Here is a 27,837-nt window from a genome sequence, read left to right as displayed (position 1 = left end):
AGCAAGGACCATACACCATAGCTGGATGCATGCATGTATTGGGGGCAATCCACAGAACACATGTCATACCTGTGCCCCCTGCCGACACAGCACACAATCGCCACAACAGAAAGCACATGTCTTGCATCAATGTGCAGGCAACAACCGAACACCGTGGAACCTCCACCAATGTCGCCTCCAAATACCCAGCCAGTGTGCATGAATCCTCCATCCTCTGACAGTCCATCAGCAACTCTGGCAATGCACACGTCACAAAATCACATACAACATGCAAAACAACATGCCCACCCATCAGACACGACAGAACAACTCACAATGGTGACCTGGGCAAGCTGTGAACATGAGCCATTCAGGGCATGGCACCTCAGCCACACAATAGCCAAATGTGGGGAGAGGTGGCAACCAGGCATGTGTGAAGGAGGCAGGAGAACCATGATTGGGAATTTACACAATGCCAAGAGTGGCAGAGATGTGCTGGACAGACCGCAGTATGCAGAACACACCCATATCCATAGCGACATACGCTGCTGGTGTATGGAGTGTAGTGGACAGTGGACAATACCATGTGACCCCGGCCAGTGGGGAGTTTGCGGAAATGTTGCCTGTTACGTCCCCCCTGTAAGAGTGAGCGGAGTGGGATGGCCCGGCATACACCAGGCCAGCATAGGTATGTGAATAAAAAGCATGTAGCCCTGGGCATGGTCCTCTTCTGGAAAGACCAAAGTCTCTACCAGGGTGGCACCACTCACCACGCCACGAGGCCGATGTCATCCTAGTGAGTGGAGTTGCCTGCGATCCTGTGCACCCGCCGTACCCCGGCCCGCTGAACCCCGAAACCGTCAGCCCCACCCCTGCGCAGACAGGCCACACTGATCACCTGCCGACACTGGCGTGTGTCAAGGAGGGCCCACCATGAGCCTGCAGTCCGGAGGCAACAGGATCATCATTACGGAGGTGATCGAACACTACCGACAACTGCCCTGGTGTCACTAACTCTAGCCAATGACAGGCGGGTGTGGGCCACTGCTGAGCGCTGCCTCCGGCCTACACTGCAGTCCAGTAGGTCACAGAGTCCTGATTTAGTGATGGCGGAGTTCATATCAGTGTACCGGCATCATCTCAGACTGCATCCCCTCTCAGCACCGGTGCCACTAAGTCTGTTACCCGACATTCATGGACACTCTCTGGTCGTACATTGGTGGCGTCTGAGTCTATGGACTAGGGGATAGTTTGCATCCTCATGTAGCTGATACTGAATTGGTGGTGAAAACGAGGCTGTCGCTTTCCACTCCTCCATTTGCTGCTTACGGATAACATCAGACCTTCCGCATCATGCCCTGGAGGACACCTTCCTCTGTCCCCCGCAAGCCTCCGTCCCATTCACCTTGGACATCGATGAGGACCCGCTCACTGCGCGTGGACCTACCTCAGTGCACCGCAAGTCACCGTCCCGTGGCAGGATGCCTGTGCCAGCCGCTGTGCATCCGGGGCCACTAACTCTGTGCTGGTCAGGTCCGGGACCCCTTCTTCTGAGATATTGGATGCCCTCTGAGGAGATGGCCTTATGGTCATCAACGCCATGCGTCTGTTGCCCTGCGCTGTCTGCTGCCTCCGGCCTCAACTGCGGTCCACCAGGGCTCACACATCAAATCAAGTCCTGACCGGCCAGGACGTCGCATCACCACAGGAGGCCCACACCACCACCGCCAGGACCACCTCCAACCGCCATCTGCCAGAGTTGAAACAGTGGTCCTGACAGACTTATGAAGTTGCTCACACCTGTCGTGGATGCCATCATCAGTCGGATACCCTGCTCGGCACTCCAGGTGCCACTGACTCAGTGCACCGCAAGCCATCGTCCGTTACTGATTGAGTTTTGTGTTGTTGAGAGGTTGCGCAGCAATGTCACCTCAAGCAGTGTGGGAGACCTGGGACGTTGATAAGGAAGATGATGCAGGTCTAACACACCCCACTGCATCTGCATCAGGAATGTCTCGAAATGACACAATCCGAGACTTTTTCTTCACATGTGTGCGCTCAGCTGTAGTGGCCCTAGCTCAGTGCACTGCAACTCACGGACACTTCTGTTTGCATGTTGTGTGTCCTCTGGACTTTCTCCGGATCCCTCCATGTTGCTCAGCAGTTGACTATGTTATGCAGGTGTTTTCAGTTTCCGTTGCACTGGTGTCTACTGTTCAAGTGGTTGCTGGCATCAAGCACTCCGTGCGGGCTGGCTTACACTCACCTCACACACATCTAGCACAGGCTTCACTGTACATGTGGCCCTGCAAATAAAGGGGCTGGGCGCACGTGCCCATAGCCAGTACAACATAATGTCTACGTGTGTCCCTGTGGTCTTGTTGTATGCATGAGGGCCCTGGGCCCTACGACATTACATTGTGCTGTGTACATCAGATGCAGACATGTCACCGCATGCAGCGGGATGGAGCTTGGACATGTAGCTTTGTCGTCACCCACTCAATTCGTAAGGGGAGTGGCCAGGGCCGTCGTACGCAGAGCCAACGTGGGTGTGTGACTGCTATTTGTGCGCCCCTGGGCGTGGTTGTGTACTGTGAATGTGCATCTGCATGTGTCTCTATGGCAGTGTGGGTCTCCTTTGTGGGGCGTAGGTGGTCCCTGAAGGGTGATAGACACCAACGTATGTGATCTAGTTCGTCTTCCATGGGTTTGGACCCCACCCACACTTGTTGGGCCTCCTTCTTTTGGCGTGCTGACACATGGCATTGGGGTGCTCTGAGTGGGTGGGTGAAGTGTCTTGAACCAGCTGTGCTTGCGGATGCTTCCTGCTGTGTGGTCTGTTGCAGGCTCTGTGTTCTCCTCTAAGTAGCTTGGATGCCCTGGTTCTGTTGGTGGGTAGCGTGGGATATCCATGGGCTGTTGTAGGGCTCTGGTTACGACGGTGTGGTAGTCCTCTCCGGCATCGCAGATGTGTTGTCTTCTGTGCTCTGCTGGAGGTGTTGTGTGCCCCTCTGCAATGTGAAGGGGAGATGCATGTTGACATTGTGTTTACATGTATGTTGGCGCATTGTTCTGGTTTACATGCAGACTGGATGGCAATGTACATTGTGACTGTTTGTGAGGTGCTGGATTCTTCTGCGGGACAGTGTACATTTGGACTACATGACGGATGTGAGGTCGTATGCGTACATTTCCATTTCACAGTTTCCAGCTCTGCCAGATGTAGTAGGTATGTTTCTGTGCATGTGCGGAGCCAGTTGTGTCCTCTGTTCTGCTGTACCGGACTATGCGCATTGTACCACGTTGTCGTCAATGTGGGTGTGCTGTGCTTGCTATGTGTGTGTGCTGCAGTGTGCCAAGGGGATCAGGGACATGATTCTGGGTAATTGTGGGTGTGCAGTGTGCTACACCTCATTGTGCATGTGTGCCATTGTGTCCATCTCCCCCCGCCCCCCCAGTCCCTGTTTGTTCCTCTCCCTGTTGATGTTGTTTCAGGTCCTCTCGAGCTGTGTTCGTACTCCCTACTCCTTGCACCATCTCCACACTGATGACTGTGGCCTCGGTTTCCTCCAGCTCCTCTTGTGGCACAGGTCCGCCACCTCCTGTCGCCATTGCTGCCTTCCTGTTGGCAGCGGATTTGTGCCTGGTTTAGGTTGTCACGTCATGCCGGCGCCTCTTGGCCTCCTCGATTGGCCTCCTCGGCACTCCGACTGCATTCCTGGTGGTCTGCTTGTGGGTCAGTTGCTGGTAGTGTTCTGTCACCTCCGTGACGCTGGTCTTGTTTTCCTGCGGTCTGCACCCCGTCTTCCTCTCCCTCTTCTCCTTGGCCTTCCCCGACCCCGTTGTTCCTTGCTGGTGGTCTGTGGGGGTTGCGGGGTTTGCGTTGGCCTCTGCTTTGGGTCAGGGTGCATCCATGTTGCTATGTGCTTTGGCTTGTTTCTGGTGTGTTGTTTCTGTGGTTTTTTTGGTGCATTTTCCCTCCGGACGAGTGGGATTTGCAGGCCTGTGGCTGGTTTTCGCTACTTTTTGTACCGCAAATGGCCTCATCGCATGATTTTCTGCGTTCGCGTTTCGCATTTTTGCGGCGTGGCGTTTAATTTTGCGCAGCCCTTTGACGCGTTATCTGGTGACTATCGCATGCTTCCTGCGTGTTGTGAATACTTGGTTGGCACGGCATATTTTTCCTGCGATGGGCAGTGATGTTGAGAGTTGCGTTAAGCTACTCTTGCGGTAGTTATCACACGGTATAGAGTTAATTCGTGAGCAAACGACACATTACCTCAGCGTCTTCTTTGTTCCATTCCTTTCAATATGTGAAGCATGAGGTAAACGTCATATTCTCATACTGTGAGTACTGGGACGAGGAGGAGAGAATTGGAGTAATGAAGATTACCGGTAAGTAATCCAGTCATTAGTATTTAGCACCAACTAACAATGGTAAGGAAATATTTCCAGTGTGCACAGGATCACAACACAAGGGTGAAGACGCAGGAAAGGCAGTTTCTTCGTGGAAGTTCACACACTTAATAAAAACTTTGTACAACCCTAGCTGCAATGATGCCAGAGGAGTGCCTCACACATCTCCACCGTAAGTATGTTTCACGTTGCAAAGGCTGCAAACGCTGTTTGCTTTTTCTTGGCCCACTACACCATTAGAATGCATTTAGAACTCAGGACCAAACTGAAAATGACCACAATTTCCTCTCTACAATCCCTGGAACATTCACATATTATTAATTCTAAATCAATAATAGTTTCAGCTAATCGAAAGAGTCTTCATTTGTGGCCAGCCAATGCTTGCTGGGCTATTGTGTTTGGCACCTGCCCTGTTCTTGGGCTTATTTTTATTTTTCTGAAAGGGATTGATTGCTGAACTCGGAACTTCCTGTGCTTCCAGGGAATCTATTTTCGTACAAGGCCTAAATGGAGTTTATGTTCCATGTTACAAAAGCAAAAACACAAGGTCAAGCTTTGTACTAAGCAATCAAAGCACACAAAAAATATTTTAAAAATAAAATCAATCGTTCTACAATGAAATCTCTTCAAAAGATAGCTGGTGAAAACACTTGACTTTAAAAGTAGCAGTCGCCATGGGTAGGAAGGACTGCGGGCACTCTCTGGGGGAGAATGGATACCTTTGGTGAAAGTATAGAACTTTGCTGAGTGACACATGCACTAAATGCAGGTAATATAAATGATAAAATGGAAGGTCAGATGGGAAGTCTCAAATGAGCTTAAGAAACAGACAAGCTCTCTGGAGAAGCATCTCTCGTGTAATGTGCCTTCTCTTCTTACTGGGGGGTCCGTATTTCAATTTATGTTCATGAATCCACGGGACGCCCTCGTGAAAGCGCTGGGACATTTGATTCAGGAGCCAAGAGGAGCTATACACGCCTGGGAACGCTCCTCAACTTTGGAGTTCGTCATCGAAACAAGGAGCCCCTTCGGTGGTCTAATACTTCAATGGAAGTGAGAGCTCAGGACTTGGAAGGGGAGGGAGAGGCCATGATGGATAAGTGGGATCAGATGTCAGTCTTTTGGAAGGGTCCTCTTTAGGGCTGCTGAAAGCTTGCAGGGATCTCCACTGAGCACGACGACAAAGGAGGAATTAGGGTTTGCCTTAAGCCAGTTATTCAGTAATTTGTAACTCTGGCACTTTTGCAGAATCTTGAGGGCTTAGCCTGTCTCTTCTGCAGTGGCGACTCCTCGGGGGAGTGCTGCGGGACGGGGGAGGGGCACGGCGGGGCGTAGTAAACTCTGGCATGCGGCCGAATGGAAGTAAGTAAGTACATGCATAAAACGAATGACATGCAATGCAGCGCGCGAAATGCAATTTGTTTTATTTATTTACTTACTTACCTCCATTCGGCCGTATGCCGGAGTTTACTCCTGCCCACCCTGCCCCTCCTCCGCCCAGCCCTACTGCCCCGCAGCACTCCTTCGAGGAGCCGCCACTGCTCTTCTGGTCAGGAGCAGCTCCTCAATTGGACCGGAGGAGCGTTGCCCCTTTTAAATACCCCAAGATAAAAAAATAAAATGGCAATTCATCATTACCGTTTTATTTTTCATCCTGAGATCCTCCTGTTCTGAACAAGTGTCAGGACGGGGGTGGGCCGCTGCTGAATGACAGCAGCAGCTTGGGTTGTATGTGACATTTTTAAAGTGCGCATATCTTTTGGACGGCCATCTTGTGACGGCCAGCCAGACATGCGCACTTTGAAACCTCTAACCCAGCTGTTTTAAGACAGCTAGGGTAAAGCAACTGCAGGGCTCCATAGCGCTGTGGAGTGCAGAGATGACCGCAACTTCCAATCAGGACACTGCTCTCATGCAGGTGAGAGCAGCGCCCTGATTGGTGAAGCAGGTTTCCTGGTGGCTGGTCTGCAGTGCAGCGAGGTCCGCAGCAGGAGGTCCTGTTGTCGGGTAAGTGTTTCTTTTAATATATTTTAAGTTTATATTTGTTACCGCTCCTGTTTATTTTGATGTTTCCCATTTTATTTGAGCGTGACCCTGCCCCCCCTTCCCCTTGATGCCAGCCGCCACTGCCTCCAGTCTGCATATTCTTTCATACTCTTCTTCTTGCGGTTGCCTTGAAGTCTCACATCCTCCTCATATTTTGGTAGGGATCCTTAGGTGAAGTGATGAATGTTTTTCCTAAGATTTAAGGCGAAGAGACGTTTACCCACTGACTTTCTAGTTGTGCTGTGATGAAGGTTAAGATAATCCATGAATGTCTGACACAGAACTTCTTAGTTGTGAGATTTAATTGATTTTGTGATCTGCCTGGACGTTTTACGTTTGCATTAAAACAATCCACTATTTTATTTGTCTGGAGCCATAACAGTGTGATTGTTGAACCTGGCTCTCTCTGCGGCGCAACCCCCAAACTTTTTGCCTTTTCCCTCCACTTTTTTGCTGAATTCGTTTTTGCTGGCCTTAGGATTTTGTGCACTTTACTACTGCTAACCAGTGCTAAAGAGCTTGTGCTCTCCCCTTAACACATGGTAGAATTGGCTTACACTCTTTTGGCATATTTAATTTACTTAGAAGTCACTAGTAAAGTGGTACTATGTGTACACAGGGCTTGTCAATTAAAAGCTACTAGTGGGTCTGCAGCACTGATTATACCGTCCACTTATATAGCCCTTTAAACATGCCTCAGGCCTGCCATTGCAGCCTGTGTGCAGTTTAAGCTGCAATTTCCACCTAGCAAAATAAACCTTTATCAGGTCCATACCTTCCTTCCAAATTCAGATAATACCCCCCCCCCCCCCCCAATGTAGGCCCTGGCTAGGCCAGAGGGCAGGGTGCAATATATTTAAAAAGTAGAACCTGTACTGTTACGTTTTACATGTCTTGGAATGTAAATCTCTTGTATTCATTTTTCACTACTGCAAGGCCTACCTTTCCCATAGGATAACACTGGAGTCAACTTATTGCATTTTATAAATGTAATTTACAAATGAGAATAGGTAACCAAGTCACGTTTGGTGTCTCTGGATTCCTAATTTAAAATCCTAATTTATGGTGAAGTCTGATTTTAAATTAAAGTTTTGAAAATGTCACTGATAATTTGGGAGCAGTACATTGTTGGTAGGGTAGATGCTCCTTTAGAGACCCTATGTGTTGTCTCATTTGAGTACAGCTGTCGAGGCTATGGGTCCTTTTCTGGATTTTTCATACCTTTCCTTGTACACAGAGCTTTTAAGTCCTTTGTTTTTTTTTACCATGGCTGACAATGTTGGCTTGACTTGGCTTACGATTATGCCATGGTTCAACCAATTCTCCAAACACCAAGCATTCTAGACACATAAATCACGCAGACCCTTTCACAAACTGAAGAACGGACCAAACATTCTAACATGAAAAAACAGCACATACTGCATTACATGCGGCCATATTAACTGAATATTTAAGAGGCAACTTAGCACCACAAGGGCTGCTAGTATCTAATGCACCTAAACTCTTCCTAGATAACAAATCCTTCATGAAGGATTGAGCCCTAATATCTTGGAGGTGCACCAGAGATTGGTTGATCCTTTTGATCAATACAGCAAAAGAAATAGAGGATCACCTACTTATACAAACAATCGAAAAGTAATTGAAATGTTCACTACAAATAGCTATTTTTAAAAAGAAATTAGAGGAAGTGACTAAGGGCCAGATGTCTCAATAATCCATTTTGCGATTTCCTAATTGCGAATCCTTGCGATTCGCTATTAGGAAATTGCAAAACGGCATGCATGAAAGTGTTTTGAACACTTTCTGAGATTTTTACTGGGTCCCAAATGACCTACCTCATGAATATTAATGAGGTAGGTCGTCATTTGTGATCCATTGGCAATTGTAAAAATCTCAGGGATGGTGGCTTTCTGAGATCAGCAAACTACCATGTCTGTGATTGCTTTTAAATAAAGCAATCATTTTTTTTGTAAAGCAGCCCGTTTTCCTTAAAGGAAAATGAGATGCTTTACAAAAAGAAAAATGTAAAAAAGTATTCTTTTAATTTTATAAGAGCAGGCAGCATGGGACCACTGCCTGCTCTTAAAAAAGGCTTCTACAGACATTCCCAAAGAGGAAGGGATCCCTTAGTAACCCCTTCCCATTTGCGAATGGGTTACCACCTACTTGAAGTAGGTAGTAAAATATGAATGTTTTGCAACCGCATTCACGGTCACAAAACATTCATACATACATTAGGATTCGCTATTTGGAAGGGTCACCCTAGACACGCCCCTTCAAATAGTGATTCGCATACCCATTTTGCAATTCGGTAACAGGTTACCGAATTGCAAAAAAGTGTTTGCTACATCTGGAAAGCATTTTTTTGCATTCGCAAACGGGCCGATTCTGCGGATCGGCTGTTTGAGAAGACAAAAATTGCTTGATACATCTGGCCCTAAGACTCTTAATGAAACTAAAGAAAGTTTGTTGAAATGTAAAGTTAATAAGCTAGGAGAGGGGCCAGGGGATGGTGCCATAACATGGATGAACTCAGAGGAGCAGAGCAACAGTGATGATTCAAATTTAAGTGACTCAGACAGCTCTTTCACTAAGAGGATGAAACCAATGAGAGGGCGAGGAGGCTTTCCAAATCCACTGACACAGTCTCCTTGGTGGCCACACAACCCTGGGGTTTCCCCATGAACCCGTTCCAACAATGGCCATTTGGAGGCCTAGGATACTAACCGATTTTTTGGACAGGGCCGTGGCAGGAGTGGACGAAGAAGAGGAAACAAAGGCCAACAAGCAAATCAAACAGACCAACAGAGGCCAAGTGTACAATGGAATCCATCTTTGGAACAATGCCTGACCATGAGAATGACGTGGGATCCAAGTCCATCAATGTGCATCATAACCTAATTGTGAATCTGACAAAGAAAACTTTGACAACATTGAAAATCAAAGTTCTGAACAAAGGTCTGGGTTTCATGCCGACTAACCTGGGAGAGGACTTCATGACACATCCAGAATTGGCCAATTTTTTTGTGAAAAATATGACTATCATTCTTCTTTGATAAAACAGAGAATATCATCAGTGATACCATCCCTAACACAGAAATAAAGGACAAGTCCACTTTTAATCCACCTTTACATTTGGTCCCACCAGAGGTGGCGACTTTTGGAAAAGCAGTACTTAAAGACTTTGAAAAATGAAGAAATATGCTAAACAACCTTTCTTTAACCTCTCTCAAGATGAGATGCATTGTTTTAAGAATTTTGGATCTGACAAAGAGATTGTCATTAAGTCCGCAAAAAAAGATGGAGCTACTTTAATTCTAGACACTCAGACCTATCAAGAGGAATGCCTACGACAACTGAGTAATACCAAATACTGTACGGCTATACAAAAGGACCCTACAGCGAGACTACAAAAAACAATCATAGCCCTAGCCAACAAAGGCAAAGAATCAAGTTGAATCATGAAAAGTGAAGCTGGATTTCTTGTAAACATCCATCCAAGGATTTCAGCTTTTTATGTTCTACCAAAGATCCACAAACAACAGACGCCTCCACCAGGTAGACCCATTGTCTTTGGCATTGGGTTTCTTTTAGAACCTCTTTCACAATTTGTGGACTGGTTCTTAAGACCACTAGTAACCGAGATGCAATCATACCTACAGGAAACTAAACACATTTTATCCTTCCTGTCTATAGTTCATTTTGATCCAGAGTTAAATGTTTTAGTGTCAAATTATATGGAGGCACTGTACACAAATATACCACAAGACCACACTTTGAACACTATGAAACTTCTGTCGGAACAACGAACTAGAGAGGACCTGACCCGGCCTCATTTGTAATGGAATGTGCCTCGATCGCTATGAAAGAGAATTGTTTCACTTTTCAAAACCGACTGTATTGGCAAGTACCAAGGACATCCATGGGCAGTACCTCTGCTCCAAGCATGGCAAATCTGTAAAGGCATTGGTTCGAGACTACATACATCTACTCTACAGATAATCCCTTCCAGATAAAACTCAAAATGTGGAAAAGAGACATTGATGGAATCTTGGTCATCTGGGAGGGAGACCGTCTGTCGTTTGATTCTCTTTCTGACTGGCTCAATACACTAAATACAAATCTGAGATTCACTTGTGAAGTCAGCAAAACTAAGCTTCCATTTTTGGATCTACTGCTGTATCCCAAAGAAGGGGGTATTTACACTGAACTCTATCAGAAACCCATGGCTCATAATTCATTACTATGTTATAAAAGTTTCCATCTAAGAGCCTTACGGGGCAATCTCCGTATAGGACAGTTTCTTAGACTCAGAAGAAAGTGTACTAATGTAGATAAATATAAACAGCATGCTGAAAATCTGAGTATAAATCTTACAGTGAAACAATACCCCAGGGACTTGATCTGCCGAGCATCTAAAAGAGCTCACAATAATATCAGAGAGGCCCTTTAAGGAACTTACCCAAGACCCAAATCAGAGACTCTGGACCAGTATGTGTTAACACACACAGCCATCATACGGATACAGTAAAGAAAGCAGTCAACAAGAACTGGCACATCCGGAATATCGGAGAAAAATGGAGGGAGAGGCCCATTTTTGCCCTAAAACGCAGTGGCAATATCAGAGATATGTTGGTCCCTACAAGAGCACATATTAGTAAGCAGAATGAAACCCACCAAGGACTATGGACGAATACACTCTTAGAAGAATACTTCCCATGTGGTATGTGTTCCGTCTGTGTTTTAACTCAACCTATGACACAGATTGATATAGGAATCAAGACACCATGGGTGATACACAAACATCCGAACTGCAACTCATTTGGTGTGATCTACCTAATATTTTATGTCCATGTGGACTATTATATGTAGGGATGACTACCTGAAAATAAGACCTAGAAAAGTGGAACACAAGAGCACTATTAGGTGTAAAACAAGTAACCCTAAACTGACTAGACATTTTCAGCAAAAAAGTCATACAGAGAATTACATTAAATGGATTGTGCTAGATAAACCCTATTATACCACACAAATGGGGGACCTAGACACATTACGTTTTCACAGAGAACAACGTAGGATTTTTAGACTTAGAAGGCATCTGAAAGGTTTGAACAATGATATTCCTTGATCATCTTTCTGATGTGCACTAAACCTGTAATATAAAAAGCTGTTAACAAAGGAGTCACACAGGATAATACATTTTGAGTTTGAATATACAGCACTCCATAAAGGGATCACCAACAACTTGGGAACACAGGAGGTCCATGCATATTAATAACTATGGATGTTGTATACATACATTTATATTTATATTTGATATTGTCTTGCAGGATGAAAAGATAATGACTATGATACTGATTGAGAGTGCATACATTTTATTTGCCTCATCTGTTCAAGAATTTTTGATCCATTCTTCCGCTTTTTTTAATTGAGAATAATCAGACATGTTTCATACCTTAATTATTGAAAAAGGTGCCATAGAGATGTGCTTAACACATTGAGACAGAGGGGGCTATATGTCTCTTATCTTTTCAACTTCGACATTGTCGGATCAAATAAACAATGCACTGGAGGTTTTGTTATGGGTTTTCTCAGTTTTTATACTTTTTCCGTTCTTCCGACAATCGAACAAAACATCGGGGCATATTATCAAGGACGGCGTTAAAATTATCGCCGCTTTAGCGGCAAGAAATTGCTGCTAAAGCAGCGATAATGGGCTTGATAATATGCCGCAGCGAATTCCCATAGAAGCCCATGTTCACACCAGAACATGGGCTTCTATGGCAATTCTCAAGGGCACATTATCAAGCCCATTATCGCCGTTTTTAGCGGCATTTTCCTGCTGCTAAAGAGGCGATAATTTCAACACCGTCCTTGGTAATATGCCCCATCGTTTTTTTTACTTTGCAGAGGACTACAAGTCTCATGACCCGCAACACTTCCAGGTCAACACGAGTAATACACCTTATCCAGCATTTCTGGATTATTATAAACTGGCTGTATTCAAGCCAACGTGACGTGTGGTCTCTGTTATGTAATATCGGAAAAGCACAAGACAAGTGTTTGAATATTAGGGGTGGGCGGAATTTGCGAAATCCACTTTCGCAAATTATCGCAAAAATGTTTAAAATTATCGCAAACAAGCGGAAATATCGCGAAGATGCGGGTTTTTTTTTCCCGCATGTTCGCGAGATTTTCTGCATGGTTGCGGTTAGCTAACTTACCCATGTGGTTGCTCGCGGGCGCGGCCATCTTGTTTTGAGTTGTCTCGCTGTGCATGATCGCGAGAAGAAAGACGTGATCGCGCGACGCATGACGTCACTGCGGGCGCAAACTGTCGCGAGACAGAGCAAATGGCTAAAAACAATCCAACATCTCATGGAGAACGCGACCGGATCAAGAAAACTTGTCGGCGAACGCAGGGATTCAGGTAAGGCGATCGCGCGCACGCGAGAATGTGTTATTTTACAGCGCGAGCAAGAAACAAATTATCGCCAAGCTGCGGAAAGCGGAATTTTTGACATTTTTGCGCTCTCTGCGTAACGCGAAAATGTCAAATTATCGCAACTTCCGCGAACGGAACGAAATTTTTGCCCAGGCCCATTGAATATGGGAATGTATATTAGATGTATATTAGATGGCGGGTTAAATCGATATTGATAGTATAGATAGTAAATATACATGATGACAAGGAGAGGGTCATATAATGTAGTGTGTCTTTAATACAGATTGATTATCATCTGCAAAAGTGATGATTAAGAATCCAATGCTTGTTTTTACTTTTATCTTTATGTTTAGGTTTTTTCTTTCATGTCTATACCCTAATTAGCTCTGTTGCATTGATGGGGACTGATGCTTGAGAGTGGAGTATGTACATGCATTACCCTCATTTCTTTTTACACTACCCTAACACGAGTGTGGTTGATGGTGACGGTTGAATTGCCTTGCACACATTCACCCCTAGGTTTGTTTAATGGGGTTATAGTTAAATGAAATAAGAGTAATTGCTTCCTTCTTCTTTTTTCAGTGCCATAGGTGGACACTGAGGATAATGGTAACCCACCCAGTAACCCACTGAGTCGTATATATGGCTGGTATTTAATTTTAACTTTCTGAAAGCAGAGTGGCATTTTTCTCGGGTCCTGACGAATGCCCGCGAACTTAAGAAAGTCATTATAGCTCTGAAACATGTTGACCCACAGAGATAGGGTAGTATTTACCCTCTGTCCTCACTTTTTAACCCTATCTGATGGAGGTACCAGAATGAAAAGGTTTTAGCCCACTAGGAGATAATTTTACTGACACTGTAGGTTACTTTTTGCACTCTGCCCCTCACTCATCATCATCACCATCTCGCTCATCAAAACACCTCTGCTCCTCCTTACGTTCAGGAATTGTAGCCCACCCAAGGTACCTTGCGGCCCTTGTGCGAGGAGGGAACCCAATGATGAAGCATGTCAACTTCGGGTGAGTGACAGTTCTCATCCTAACAACGAAGTGCACTTTTCCTCGTATAACCAAACATGCAGCAGTATGAGACTTTTTGAAAGTTGTCATTTTCCTGCTTAGCAGTTTAGTGCCCGTAGCCTGTCTATGGTAACAAGACTGGGTGTGACAGGTTGGCTTTGTGTAGTCCTCCTAGACACCCACACACAATAGGAAGCTTACCACCTGCGGAGTCCCACAAGGGTCCCCCCTCAGCCCTACGCTCTTCAACGTCTACATGGCTCCGCTCGCCCACATCATCAGAACCTACGGACTCAACATTGTGTCATACGCAGACGACACCCAACTCATCCTCTCCCTATCCAATGAACCCAATACCGCCAGACACTACTTTCGAGAAGGCATGGAAGCCGTCGCCAAATGGATGAAAAACAGCTGCCTACAACTAAACACCAACAAAACGGAAGTACTCATCATGGGCCCAAACCCCGAGGCCTGGAACGACACCTGGTGGCCACCCGCCCTCAGAAGCCCGCCCACCCCCACGGACCACGCACGCAACCTGGGAATCATCCTGGACTCAGAGCTCAAAATGGACCGCCAGATCAACTCTGTCTCGGCCTCCTGCTTCCACACCCTCCGCCTCCTACGTAAGACCTTCAAATGGATCCCCCTCGAACACAGAAAGACCGTCACTCACGCCCTGGTCACCAGCAGGCTCGACTACGGCAATGCACTATATGCCAGAATAAACAAAAAGCTCACCCGCAAGCTACAGAACATCCAAAACGCCGCCGCAAGACTGGTCCTCAACCTGCCAAGACACTGCCACATCTCCCAGCCCCTGCGCACACTCCACTGGCTCCCCATTGAAACTAGAGTCAAGTTCAAGATGCTCACCCACACTCACAAGGCACTCCACGACACCAGAACATCATTCCTGAACAGCCGACTCAAATTCCACCACCCCAAAGGACACTACGATCAACTCAGCTCTCCTACGCTGTGGTCCCCCGCACCAGAAAGACCAGATCAGGTGGCCGCTCCTACTCCTTCCTTGTGCCAGAGCCTGGAATGCCCTTCCTCTCCACCTCAGACAGACAACATCTCTCCCCATCTTCACAAGAAACCTCAAAACCTGGCTCTTCAACAGACGCCCTCCTTGATGGACTGGAACCTGCGAAACCCTCCTCCCCGAGCGCCTTGAGACCCTCACGGGTGAGTAGTCGCGCTTAACAAACACCTGATTGATTGATTGATAGGTATGCCTGGATGGGTCATCACTGGCAGTATGAGAGGGAGGAGCTGGGCATAGGCTGTGTCTTGCCTCCACCCAAAGGACTGCCTACCCCCTGTAGTTAGTCTGGAGCCACGACAGGGAAGGCAGGATGCCTGGGGACTTCAAAGAGAAACCTCTAGAAGCTTCCCCCCACTTCAGAAGCACTACTGTTTATAAATACTAGACCTCAGATACCACCACTACAGTACACTTCTGGACTTGTGGAGACTCTGCCAGGAATAGGACTACTCTGCTGCTGAAGGACTGCCTCTCTGCTGAACTACACTCTGCTGGACTACTGCCTTGCTGTGCTGCTGCTTTGCTGTGCTGACCTGCTGCCTGCTGCCCTCCTGCCTGGATGAGAATGACTAGACCTAAATCTCTTGAACGCAGACGCAGAGTGACTCGCACGTCTAATTGGCTGGCCTCCTGATCTGAAGTCTCGGGGACATAACACAATTCCAACCACCTTGCACCTGGACCCTGCCATCTGTGAGTCTACCCTGCCAAGTGGTGCCACCACAGTCTTGGACCCTTGGAAGTGGGCTTAAGGTGCTTCGCCAGCCTCGGTGGATCCAGCAAAACCAACGGACCTCCTCTGCTGTGCAGCGCATGCCCGAGCAGAACTGATGCATCTCCGCTGCTGCATGGATTGGACCCATCTCAAAGACCCGCATCGCCCCTACAGCCCACATTGCATTGAGACCTGCTGCTGCACATCCTTGGCGTAGGCCCTCGCATCCCTACTCAACAGCCGCATAGACGATGAAGACAAACTCCTCATCGCAGCCTCACAGCTCCTCTTAACCAACGCATCGCCACGACTGTGCGGTGCATCTCCCACTCCGGACTTCGCCTCACAAGCCCCTATTGATGAGCTCCTTGATGACGAGGCATCAGGATCTTGCATTACAGCCTCGCAGCATCTTGGAAACGACACATCCGTTCGGTTGCGTGATGAATCTTTGATGCGGATCCACGCAATGCTATGCAAACCAGAGTTGAAGGTACTTTGTTCAGGGAGCCTAACTGGGTCCCTTTAGCCTGCTGCGCTTCACCTGGAATGGCCTAAACTTGTGACCTTGTCACGGTCTGGCACAACCAGATATCCACAGTTGGCGCTTTACGTCTTTTGGAGCTATTTTTACAAAAATCTTTCAAATTGAGTATCTGCAGTTCCACTAATTGGATTTTTGTCATTTTTCTCTTTTTTAATTTATTAAAAATGACTCTAGTTTTCTAATTCTGTTGTGAGCTAATTTTGTGGTGTGTTGTCTGTTTCACATTTTATTCATTGCCTCTGAGTTAAGTCTGACTGCTCTGTGCCATGCTACCCAAAGGATTAGCATAGGTTAATATAGGGTTTTCTTGTGACTTCACCCTGAGATTAAATTTGGATGCTGCCTGAGAAGGATTTCACTCCCCTCACCTAGTAACTCAATTTCCTACTGTGATCTTGTCATGGTGGAAATCGAAGTGCTCTGCAAACACTTTCCATTGACAGGCAGACAAATATCTGATTTTATTGTAGCAGGTTTGCTATGCTGGAGAACATTTTGTTGAAAGCAGGAATTACCAGTTTGGCTGAAGTGTTGGGAACAGCCATTACTTCATAGAGCAGGGAGAATGCGAAAATCACTGCAAGGTAAATGACCTGTTGCAATGGGCCATAAAAAATCTATGGCAAGTTAATTCCATGTATCCTGTGGCATTTCCAACAACTTCAGCAGCTCAGAAGCGGTGTCATTTCCTAGACTAGTACAGACACAGCACCTGTACACCATCTTTTCTATTAGTTCATTGTGGGAAATGGAAACAATACCACTGACTTTCTGAGCAGATGAGGAATAGCCAGAAGTTTTAGGATTCTACCATCGGGCCACCAGGTGGCACTTGTGAAGGCCCTCTGGGGGTCCTGATATTTTCTCTGGATAGGAGAATATACACTTCAACACCTTGCATTCCTGGATCCACCTTATATTCCAGTCCATGTTTCTGCACCACCTTCTTGATGCATCGTAGTCCCGGTAGTCCTTTCTGTCTCTAAAACATTTCTAGATCATGTCCTGGTGGTAAATCTTTGTTTTACGTTATGGCTCCTGGATCTTACAACCATTCCTACTCTTTTGTACCTGTACTTTTCTCTCTCTTGTCTCTGACCTGCATTCTGTTCCAGGCTTTCCTGTTTCCTCTCTCGTGTCTCCTATTTTTCCTGTCCTATCCTTTCCAAGCCACGGTCCAGCCATCCCCTTTTTTGGTGGTTCCTTGATTCCTTGCGCCTGGTTTACTCCCGGCACTTGGCTTTCTCCCTGCACCTGTGCTCCTCTTCTTAGTTGAAGCTTTGTCAACCCTGTCTGCTCAATGTGCAGTGGTTTGCGTTTGACTTTGCTGCTCAGTCTCCTTATGCTCTGTTGTGATCCTGCTTCTATTTTCCCAGACTTGCTTTATGATTTCTGTTTCCATTGTTACTTGATTCCGTTTTCCAATTCTGATTTTTTGTCACTTATTTACCCTGTCTCTTTGTTCCTGTGATTGCCTTTTTCCAAGGACCGACTGCACACTTCCCGACCCGATTTGGTTATGCAGATTCCTTGCCTTGTATTTTGTGTTCATTTTCTGAATGCTTGTTTCTGTTCTGGCACAGTTAGTATGTAAATGTCCAGTCTTTGTTTTCAGTATTCATTGTTCTGTGCATTCCATCCTGTTCCTGATCTTGATTCCAGTCCAGCTTTTTCCAGAGCCCAGTTCCTGTTTCTGTGTCCCCCCCTACTCGGTTCCCCCTTGTCCTTTCCATTGTTTGGGTTACAATCTTGATTATCCTTACTACCAAGTGTGCACTTAGATTCTGTGACTTGTGAACTCTTTCTGCATAGGAGCTGACAGATGTTTCCCTGAACTATGCGAGATTAATTTGCTCCTAGCCTTCTTGTAAGATCTGTATACCTCACAAAGAGATCCTAGGAACATAGAAACTATCATTCAATATGGCCTGTCCATGGATTCCCAGCTTGTGCCTCCTTGTTGTTGTACTTGTGCTATCTTCCTAGTTCCCTTTTGCAGGTTCTCCAGCTCATGTTCAGTTTACTGATCACAGCCTGTTCCAATCTGTCCAGTCCTCAGTTTCTGCCATGTTTTCTTTCCCATCTTTCAGGTACTCTTTGGTGTGTGTTAAACACCTTCTCCGGATTTCCTTTCCTCGTTCCGAGATCAAGATGCAACCCTTGTTACCTAGTCTTGTCCTGAACATGGCTAGTTTCCTGACAAGAAGAGTGCCCCTCATAGAGTTAAAGCTTTTTCATGACACGTGACGTCACCTTGGACATAGCGGAGAGCATGTACCACCTTGGGACTACAGCCTCTGGGTGTTATTTGGACCTTCTCCAAGTCTCTTTACTTATCTGACAGTCATGCCGTTCAGATACTGCTCATGGGGGGGGGGGGCGGGGGGGGGAGGGGAGGGGGGATCGAGTGAACCTTTGCCTAGGTTTTACAACAGTGAAAGACTTCCTGTAGAAAAACTGGTGAAAATGGTGTCTGTTCCACACGACAGAGTATGTTTTCTGTGGTTTTTCATGTTATGGCTGACATGTGCAAGATTGTGTCTAGGTGCCACCGGATCGTCCATTATTTCATTTGGAGGTCGGTATCAAAATAGGTTAGATGTTCATCCTCCACTTTGCAAGCCTGATTCCTTGAAAAACAGCCCATCATCAACAGGGTTAACCTTTTTTGTTGATGTCCTGCAGGAGTGCACTGATGGAGGCAACATCCCAAATATATCTCACCCAATTTTTGTGTTAGAAATTAAATGAGAACTAGGCTATTGTCTGAGGAAGGTCCTGAAATAAGGGATTTCACCCTGCAAAGGCCAGGACGCATGCCATCTTGAACGAACAAATGTCCATAAAAATTACAAAATGTACTGAAGAGGCCACATTTGTATTTGGCCAATGTAAGATTAGCATCATGCAGCACTCTGCACACTTTGACAAGGGTGTTGTCATATCATGTTGTGTCTTACCAAACACTACAATATTATTGCTGTACTGGAGACAGTTGGCATACATTATCTCTTTGTGGACAACTTTAGCACACGAGGGATACCAAAACGGAGGGGAACAGCCATTACAACGCGGTTTTTACCACGCGCAGCTTTTACATCGCATGCGTTACAACGCATGGGATGTTACAACGCAATGCCATTACAACGCAAGTCTTTACATCGACTTGCGCTAGATGGCGTGCTAACATTACAAATAGTGTAGTTTACTATCCCAACACCTTCCCTACTGTTAAGTGGACAGGAGTTGGAATAGTAAATTACACTTTTCTAATGTTAGCACGCCATCTAGCGCAAGTCGATGTAAAGACTTGCGTTGTAATGGCATAGCGTTGTAACATCGCATGCGTTGTAACGCATGTGATGTAACTGCACGCGTTGTAATGACACGCGTTGTAATGTCATACATCCCAAAACGGAGATGCTTGTATCCAAAGAGGCCTAAATGTGTGGCAAACATGATGTACCAAGATTTTTCTTATAGCTCTGACTGATGATAGCATTGTTGAGAACAAGTTTAGAAATATGATGCATCATGTCTTGAATGTGCAAAACAAGGTTTCTTTTTCTCTTTGCATGTGCTAGTTCAGTTGGATCATTTTCACACATAAATAAATCTTTCCTCCTGATTGACTTTTGGGTATGAGGTCAATGGATGAACACCATTGAGTGAGACCTTCCACCAGATCATTGATGTCGTCCTGCAGAAGTTATCATCTTCCACATGTGCGGGATGTGCAATAGGACGCCATGAAAATGTAGGGCTGCCGGATTCATTCATTCCACAATGTTCAGTCACAATTGTCATTTTCTTAGTGTATTAACTCACGTCACTGAACAGTTCATCAAATATTTCACCCTGTAGGTATTTTCAGAAGATGTGATTCATTCAATCATGTGAGAAATTCCCTGGAGTGAACCTATTTGTAGGGCAGATCTCAAACTTAGCAAACAGCCAATTCTAGCAGAAGCATCAACGATGTAGAACTTAAAGTCCACACTGTGTACTTCAGGAATAAGGGTCGGGCAAAAACAGCCTCTTTACTTGAGAGCTCTTTTGGCACTATTTGCATATATTTATCTGGGAAATTGGGTTGTTGGTTGAGTGGGTTGTTAACACTGCTCTAGCAACAGCCACAATACCTGTCAGGGTGAACCACAAAAGCAGTCACCTTAATCCTCTGGTAGCTTGGCACAAAAGCAGTCAGTCTTAATTTAGAGGCAATGCGTAAAGTGTTTATGCAGCACTCAAACAGTAATAAAGTAAAAACACAACAAATGAAAATTCCCACACCAATTTAGAACAATAGATTACAGTTTATTAGAACATTGGAATGTTGGAAGCTCCATTGAAAACAATGGAGTAGCTCCGGGCTTATAATGGCTGGTTTAAGCCCGGAGCCCCCAACATTCCAATGTTTCTTTGTTCACAGCTCTGGCTGTGAACAAAGGCTTCAGGGAGCCTGAGGGGATTTCAATCCCCTCGCGCTCCCTGAAGGCTTTGTTTTATTTGTTAGAACATTCTGCCCTCTAGTGGCAGAATGTTCTAATAGCCTTATAGCCCTTCGTAGCAGGGCTATACCGGCTTTTAAAGTCCCTCTGCTTTGTTAAAGTCCCTCGCCTTCGGCTCGGGCCTTTAACGCTGCAGCGGGCCTTTAATAGCCGGTATAGCCCGCTACGGCGGGCTATAAGGCTATAATAATATACTTGGCACGAAACAGCAAAACTCCAATCTGTAGAACTGGAGATTTGCAATTTTAAAGATTTAGTTGAAAATAGTGTCCAAATCCACAATGCTCCAACTGTGGAATTTAAAACACTGAGAAATTACAGCATCATGCGACAGTATGAAGCAGCACTTGTTTACTTCCGTCGCATTTCATTTAAGAAGTATAGCCGCGACAGCCGTCAGTGGTCTTCTGAGGCGTTCCACATGGAGTTGGACGCTGTCCAACCCCATATGGAATGCCTGAGAAAACCGCAAGTCCGAAGACCGAATTCAACGAATGGTGTCTCGTATTGTCACATGACGCTGTGTTTCTCTGCGTTTTAAATTCCTCAACAGTTGTGAGAGAATTATTAAATATCATGAGCCTTTGACTCATTGAGCAAGAAGACTTGGATCTTCAAATGAATTGCACTGTCCTGAAGATGGTCTCATAGATGTACCACAAGAGAGACCGAAACGTCGTCTTTACCCATTTTTACTGAACTTTCCTTTTAGTTTCTTTGAAGACTCAATTGTAGAGATCTAGATCCTATGTGTAGGCTAGACTCCATATTTGTCATTATGGGTAATGGGTTATGGCTAAAATCTGATAGCCGGAAGGAGCCACTGGTCCATCCCATTTACCCACTGTTTTCTTGAGGGGCTCTTTGAGCCACTGTTTGAGTCTTTTTTCATTTCATCATGTTTCAGCTTACAGTATTTGCCTCTAGCCAGCGGCTGTTGGCTATTTCAGTGTATCTTTCCATCTCCAATACAGTGCTTGCATTTAACTGCATGGGGTTGATTTTAAATTTCTTGCCACATACCTAGTCAACCATGCGGCATAATTTAATCCTCTCCTGCCACATAGTTCGTGTACTCCTGTCTCTGCTTATCTCTGCTTTATTGATGTTAACAAAGTCTGGGCAAGAGTTCCACCTAATAACAGTGTAGACCTCAAATACAGCAACAGGCATTAAAAGGTCACAAGTCGACTTTTGCCAAGGGTCTTCTGCTGTGCAGCATGTGTTCCCATGCTTTTTTGTTCCTTTTGCTCTGTTTTGAGTTAGAAAAAAATATTTTTTGGTGAAATCAGTAAATTATGCGGCATATGATGGATTAAATATTAGGCACAAAAGGGTTCGTTTATATGAGACTACTGCACTTAATTTACACAGGGGGTAGAATGCGTCAGTCCTGAGTGCACCTACTGGATATAAAATGCTGTCGCCTGGCAGGGGCTTGGTAAAGGGCTCGAGGAGGGCTTCCCTTTCGAGTACAGGATTCAGAAATCACTTTAGGGTCTCTTATATCTTAGGGTAACCCAAGAATTACCCTAAGCAGCACTGGATCAGCAGTTTGGGGGTTCCTTGGATTAGGGACACCTCTAACAGAGCCAAAAGGGGAAACAATTTAAGGGCAGGTCAGGTAGAAATGGAAACATGTTGAGGATGGAGCAACTGCACAACCAGGCATGGACTTTGGTCTTCACAATGACATTCCCAGAGCTCCATCCTCCAAGACCTCAAGTGGTACCCAGGAGTTGACAGCCACTAACAATGGCTGCCACCGCATCCCTGGAGAGTCCAGCTGCTGGCTGCCACTCCGAGGGGCGTCCACAAAAAGAAACATCCTGCACTCAAGCGACAGAAAGGGTTGAGGCTGGAGGAGAGCCAGAGCGCGAGCTTGACTGTAATACATAATCTGTAATTAAGCTAATTCCGCTCTATTTGTGTCTCCAGCTCGTCGCTCTGCTGTTGTATGTATAACTCCTGATTAGAGCCTTCTCGCCTCCTTTATCTGTCCCTAAATCCAATCCTTGCTGAGGCAGAGCATGAATGGGCGGCTGATGGATGTTTTCCAGCATCCCTTTGTTCCATCAATTAACGAATAATGAACACAAATTGTTTTTGTTTGTAAAACAGCCTCACCATTTCCTCCTTTCCGATTGGGCCACACAATGTCTTCTAATTGAACACAAAGACTTGTCAGATGAGTTGCTGCTGCTTGGAATGGAGACAAGGCGGAGAGATAGCTGGGGTGGAAGAGAGAATGGGCGTGTGTGTGTGTGTGTGTGTGTGTGAGAGAGAGAGAGAGAGAGAGAGAGAGAAAGAGGGACATATAGGGAGTGATAAAGAAAGAAAGAGAGTGTGAGAGAGAGAGAGAGAGAGAGAGAGAGAGATCACCAAGGAGTCTGAGGAATAGAGCTTTGAAACAATATTTAAAAATATGTATTCCAACATGACACTTAGGGCATCATTTGCAAGGAACTGACGCATCTGCATAGATGCGTCACTTTCCTTGCGTCAGCGCCGAATGTCTTTGCGCCTCTATGGATAAGCTGTATTTACAATACAGCGCTCCATGGCGCAAGGATTAACAGATGTGTCAGAAATACTGATGCATCTGTTGGCACAAAAGTGACGCATTGTTGGAGTTGCTCATGAAAGTGACGCAACTGCAGCACTGTGCCGCAACAGATAGGTGAGTCCCATTCAAAAAGCCCTGCGTCATTCCTTAGGCCTGGTCTTAGCAAGCGTAGGGATTTTGACCCAGAGAAGGCATAAAGTGACGCAGTGAAATGTTGTAAATTTCACTGCACCAGTTCTACATGGCTTTTTGCATGGGAACGCCCACCCTGTATATATTATACCTGACACAGGTATAATGTAGTGCAGGGCATCTAGGGCGATGTTTCACGTTGTCACGTGATAAACGGACCAGAACAAAAAGTGACACAACGGCGGCGCAAAAGAGTCTCAAGGAGCTGTAAATCTGCCCCTTACTGTTTCCCAACAATGATTGTAGCGGGCACCGGGCATTTCCCTGGTGGGCCGGAGGTATGGAGTCTGGTTTTGTGCCCACGGGGGGCATTTTTCTTACAGACTGGTGGTTTTGCAGCAGTGCTGCAATATCGGCCCCCTGCAAGAAAAGCGGGAGCGGTCTTTTTCTTTTTGCTCGCCACCCCCCCCTTTCTTCCAGGGCCCGTTAAGCAGCAACCTGACAGGGTGGGTTGCCGTTCCCAGTCCGGCCCTGACGGGATGAGTCCGGGACCGGGCCTTAACTCTTTCTAAGTATTTTTCCCCATTCATTTGAGGATTGCCTGCCCCACTCGGGATCCCCCAGTTTGTCCATTTTTTTCATTTTGTTTTAGATTTTTATCCAGCGCAAACTAGACCCAAAGATATCAGGTATCAGAGCGCACTACATGAGCACCAGTTTCTTTCCAGGTGGACACATACATTTTTGTTAGGCACAGAGAGATTAAGTGATTTGCCCAGAATCACAGGATATTGAGCGTTGTTGCCGAGAATCAAACCCGGTTCCCCAGCTTTGAGGTCAACTGCTCTAGCCGTAAGGCTACATCCTTTCCCAATAATTTAAGCTCATATGTTTCCCATAGCGTGGCCGCCCCAGCACCTCCCAGTCGCTGCATATCATGGTACATGACACCGTCTTCCACCACTGGCCACTTACGTGATAGCTCAGCTCCGGTGGAGGGGGGGGGCCTGGGTACAGCAACCTTTCAGGACATCACTATCTGCTGCTATCTTAGGATAGTGTTGTTAGAAATGGGGTTTCTGGTTGGCTAGGGTATGCACCTAAGCCAGGCAGAACCCACCACACTAGTCAAGGTAAGGGAGTTGCACACCCAAAATAACCACTGCTCACCACCTTGTTAGCTCTGCACAAGCAGTCAAGGCTTATTCCAGAGGCAATGTGTGAAGCTTTTGCGCAACACACACACACACACACACCAGTAACACACAACATGCACCACAAAAGAGGCTCCACGCCAGGTTATATAAAAATATTACCTATATTGTTTATAAAACACATTAGACCACAATCACATAAATCACTTTGCCAACTAGGCAACTGTCATGACATTACAGGTTATAGATCCCTTGGCCAACTAGGCAATTGTCATAACACCATATTTAAAGTAATAAAGCAAATACTTAGACATTCCACATGTCATCAGAACCTCGTGAAAACAACATTACTGTGCATATTCCACCATCCCATTATGGGATGCTCGCTGTCCTGGCTATGCAAGGCATCAAACTGATATACATTAGAATTTCAGGGCATGAAATGAAGCAGTTAGGTTACACTAAAATTGCCAAATTCACCATGAACATGCATGGTGCAGCTTCCCTCCACTCCTACACCACTTTATACGGTAATACCATAGGAACACCTTGGACACCGGAACTCCTGCGTGCCCTTTATCAGCGTTAAGGTAATTTTGTTGGTCCCATGTAAATCCAGAGGCATAGTGTGACTACCCTGGGGACTACTGTAACTTTGAACCCTTTCGACAAGAGGGCTCCCACCGCAATGCCCAGTACAGATCCAGTGCCCCCAAATATGGCCAAAACATGGTGCAGAGACACCCACACACAGTACCCAACTGACCCACAGAGAGCCTCTAATGTGGCCGCACAGGCAGTCCAGAGCAGGATGCTGTCAGGGCGGGGGAGCGCGGCTTCCCTCCCTGGGTCCTGCGCTGAACTCACACGGGAACAGAAAAACACCACACGCTGCCCTCAGTGGGACGACGGTGGAGTTCCTCCACTTTCCTCACTGCAATTCCTCAGACGAGACCCAAAGCAGACTCCTGGGCGCCCTCCTCTTGCTCTCCAAGGCGGGAGGCTGGTGCGGCTGGTTGGAGTCCATGAGGCTCCGGCTTAGACTGGAATGGGGCTGGTTTGACGGACATGTGCCGGCATTGCAGTGGGTGATCCGGCCCCTTCCGGGACTTTTGCGGCTTGGGGCGAGTTGCCAGGCAATGCCTTAAGCTCCTGGGAGCGCTCACTCAGCTGGTGAGTGGCAGGGCAGGGATTCAAAAAGCCTTCTCGCCCCCAGGCCTCATGATATGGCCTGACGCTGCAAAGCCTCTTGTAGGTATGGAAACAAAGCGCTTAGGGATGTCCCCCCCCCCATGAAACACAAGGGACTTCCAGGCAATAAAGCACACACTCGCTGTGTTTGGTTTTTTCATAGCACTTCCTCAGTTTGAAATGGAAAGAAAGCACGCCACACTTTGTGGCAGTCTCTGAGCTCAGTCCAAACCAGTGCTGCCCTCCCTGGTCCAGCATGACCACAGGGGGTGGAGACAGCACTGTGCAAAGTAGGCACAGCGTATTCAGGAGCTAGTGAAACTTCTCCCACCACTCTAAATGCAGACCAGGTTTATTCGGCCTAGTGATGAGTCACCCACGCAAGGAAGTACACACCTCAATACCCCTTGTGACTGTCTAGAGTGAATGCACATCCACAGCTCCTGTCACTCCAAAACCAGACAGTGAACACGCAACCAGTCAGAGGCACACAGAATGGTAAAGCATGAAAATGCCCTCTTCCTAAAAGTAAAGAAACTACACCCGTGCCAATACTGATCTCAATTCACCATCGCACATCATGATCTCACAAATCCATTGATATGACCATATATTTTATTTTTTTGTTATTTCATATCATATTTTCAGATTATTTTTTTTCTAAATTATCAAAATTGCAATATTCATCAGTTGGAAAAACATTTTATCTCAAAACATTGTACAACATGGAGTCACAAAAACATTGTTACATACAATACATTCCTTACAACAAAACAACCAAAACATTTAACAATTTATGCACATAAAAACATAGTACTGAAATCTTAGTAGCTCTGGTTCTGTAATTTCTCAAGACAATCTATCTTTTTGTCACACAAAAAACAACCACGCCCTTTCAGCTGGCGTTTCAACACCCTGCTTAATTATTCCTTTAACAAGGGCAAAGTCAAGCAGTGTTCCAATTGGGCTGAATATACACCATCTCAGTTGTAACTTACATTAGTTCATGTTATGAGCCACCATGGTAGATGCTTGCAAGAAACACTTGTTTGTAAAACCAACAGTCGACGCGTTTCAAACCCTATTATGTGTTTTACGGGTTTCTCCTCAGAACACACAATGAGCTGCAAAATAATAAAAACATTTATATTAACAAACACCCTCTTACATAGTAACAACTTTCATCTCATGCACCAACCATACCATATTTACTGCTATTATCCAAGAATAAGTCTCTCTTGCTTAATTATCCTTATCACTTTAGCAGTGGCCCCAGCTTCATAATTTACAACGACACTGAATAATACAAAAGCTGACAATCTAATGTCCATTACCCAATCCTAATAAAAGAATCAGCTTTACGGTTGAGCACCCAAACACTCACTTGTAATAGGAACATCCTTTTTAAACAAGGGAGTCAACAGACGCTTCCTGGCACCGCATGTGAATTCACTGCAATGCTACAAAAGAGAAGAAATGGAAACCGCAATTCAAAAAAGAAACGATCACTCTGCGGTTTACCAGCTGCCCTAGATGCCAAGCTGTGATAATCTAAGCGCGATTGACATGCGGCATAGTATGCACACAAACTCAACTAGCCTATGTTCACATACCTTCAGTTTACGGGAGCACCGAACGCATGTGCCACATCTATGGTGGCCCACAATAGGTGGTAAATTTAGCTGTTCACGTAATGTTTTTTTGGCTGACGGCTAAGGAAGTGCTGCGCAAACCACTTAATTTGCAATACTTTTCTCTCTTTTAAGTGCAAACAGCGGTTTTGTGAAGGACGCATCTAAATTTTCCAGCAAGTGCCAGTTATGATTGATAGCCTTCTTCAATTGGTTAGTCTTTGAGCAATATGTGGTAAGACAAACAAGACGATCTACATTCTGTTTTTCTTTTTTCTGTAACAGTTATTCTCGTAGTGTCCATCATGCCCTCTTCATGGAATGTTTAAGGAGTCTTTTGGGATTGCCTTGTGCTTTCAACTTGTCCACCAAATTTGTTGCATGAAAGTTGTAATCTCTTTTGTGTGAACAATTCCTTCTAATTC

This window comes from Triturus cristatus, chromosome 9, assembly GCF_964204655.1.
Source record: "Triturus cristatus chromosome 9, aTriCri1.1, whole genome shotgun sequence".
NCBI classification, from domain to species: domain Eukaryota; kingdom Metazoa; phylum Chordata; class Amphibia; order Caudata; family Salamandridae; genus Triturus; species Triturus cristatus.
The sequence above is the reverse complement of the archived record's forward strand: the minus strand, read 5'-3'. Positions refer to the sequence as shown.